Below are 1,851 nucleotides of genomic sequence, written 5' to 3'. Positions count from 1 at the left end.
AAAAAAAGTTCTATTTGACATTGTTTCAAATACACTTCTGCGGCTACCCAGTCATGAACATAGCAATCATTGGTTGTAATTTTGCATTTATTGTGTCAGTCATTTCACTGTATCTTTGTTCTCTACTGCACTGAAACTCCATGAGGGTAGGGACCACATTTGATTGTTTACTACTATATTCCTAAGGTCTTACACAAAGAACAGCTGGTAGCATTTTGGAATTACTGTTTGCATAAACTAATGACTAATTAGAGATGCAAGGTTTTCTTTTTCCCCCTACTCACTCCTCTTTCATTCATCGAGGAAATTCTTGTATATTGTATATAAGTAAGGGTTGTCTTTTTATGAAGTAAATTACAAACATCCCATCACTATCAATTTGTATTATAATTTTTAAAGCTCTTCTTGGAGTTTATTATTGAGAAATGACCAAAATTTACATTTTCTCTCTTTCATTCATTCAGCAAAATCAATGATCGTTTACTACTCAGGCACTGGATTATACAGATGGAAAAACAGTGGATTCCCTTCAGTGTGTACAGTGGTGTGAATGGACAATCAAAAATAGTAAACTGTGATCTGTTAAGACACAGTTATGCCCTTTTTGGCTTTCTGAGCAACACCATGGCAGTATGCAAGAGCCAGCACGTGACAAAAGGTGGCACAAAGGGAGCCAAGAATAAAGTGGTTGATCCATTTTCTGAGAAAGATGGGTATGCTGTGAAAGTACCTGCTAGGTTCAATATAAGCAAAATGCTGGTCACCAGGATACAAGGAACCAAAATTGCATCTAATGGCCTCAAGGGTCTTGTGTTTGAAGTGAGTCTTGTTTGGTCTGAAGAATGATGAAGTTGCATTTAGAAAATTCAAGCTGATCACTGAAGATGTTACGAACAAAAACTGCCTAACTTACTTCCATGGCATGGACTGATCCAAGACAAAATGTGCTCCGTGGTCAAAAACTGGCAGACCATGATTGAAACTCATGTTGATGTCAAGACTTCCAATGGTTATTTGCTTCATCTGTTATGCGCTGGTTTTATGAAAAAAATGCAACAATCAGACATGGAACACTACTTTTACTCAGCACCAACAGGTATGCCAGAATTGGAAGAAGATGATGGAAATCATGACCCGAGAAGTGCAGGCAAGTGACTTGGAAGAAGTAGCCAAAAAATTGATTCTGGACAGCATTGGAAAAGACATAGAAAAAGCCCACCAATCTATTGATCCTCTCCATGACATCTTTGTTAGAGAAGCAAAAATGCTGAAGATGCCCAAGTTTGAATAGAAAAAAAATGCACAGAGCTGCATGGTGAAAGTGGTAGTTCTGAAAAAGCTACTGGGGATGAGACAGGTGAGGAAGTGGAACGAACTGATAGATATGAACTACCAGTCCAGGAACCTGTTTAAAATCCAGGCTTTTAGAGTGACAAAATATGGTCATCTAGCACATACACATAAAGGAATAAGTACATAGTGTTGGAAAGTGAGAGAAAAATGAAGAAGAGAAGAATTTTAAAATAAGAAGTCATAATAATTTCAAGTAATTAAATAAACTTTTTGATCTGAAAAAAGAGTGGCAAATACAAAGTTGTATTTGTGAAAAAAGAAGACATAGTTATGAATTTGTCAGTTTGTGTGTATGTGTTTGTGTGTGTGTGTGTATTTACGATATTCCAGGCCCTTTGCTTATGTAATATAATTTATTTTTTTAACTTTCAATTTTAAATATGTGGGGTACCATTCAAGGTTAGATAAGCAAATGTTCATTATCAGGTTCTCTTGTTGATGAGGTGTGCCTCCTTCCCATGGCAGTTTCCCACTACTACCAATCCTGCTACTGTCCTG

At 36.7% G+C, this 1,851-nt stretch overlaps 1 pseudogene; it reads left to right on the top strand.

Annotated features, from left to right (window-relative positions):
* The first annotated feature begins 624 nt into the window (after nucleotides 1-624).
* Nucleotides 625-1,413, top strand: LOC103252068 (annotated as a pseudogene).
* The last annotated feature ends 438 nt before the right edge of the window (nucleotides 1,414-1,851 follow it).

This window comes from Carlito syrichta, unplaced genomic scaffold (genome assembly GCF_000164805.1).
Source record: "Carlito syrichta isolate Samal-C Ts95f unplaced genomic scaffold, Tarsius_syrichta-2.0.1 Scaffold1236, whole genome shotgun sequence".
In the NCBI taxonomy this organism is placed as follows: domain Eukaryota; kingdom Metazoa; phylum Chordata; class Mammalia; order Primates; family Tarsiidae; genus Carlito; species Carlito syrichta.
This window is presented reverse-complemented; position numbering and strand designations above follow the sequence as displayed.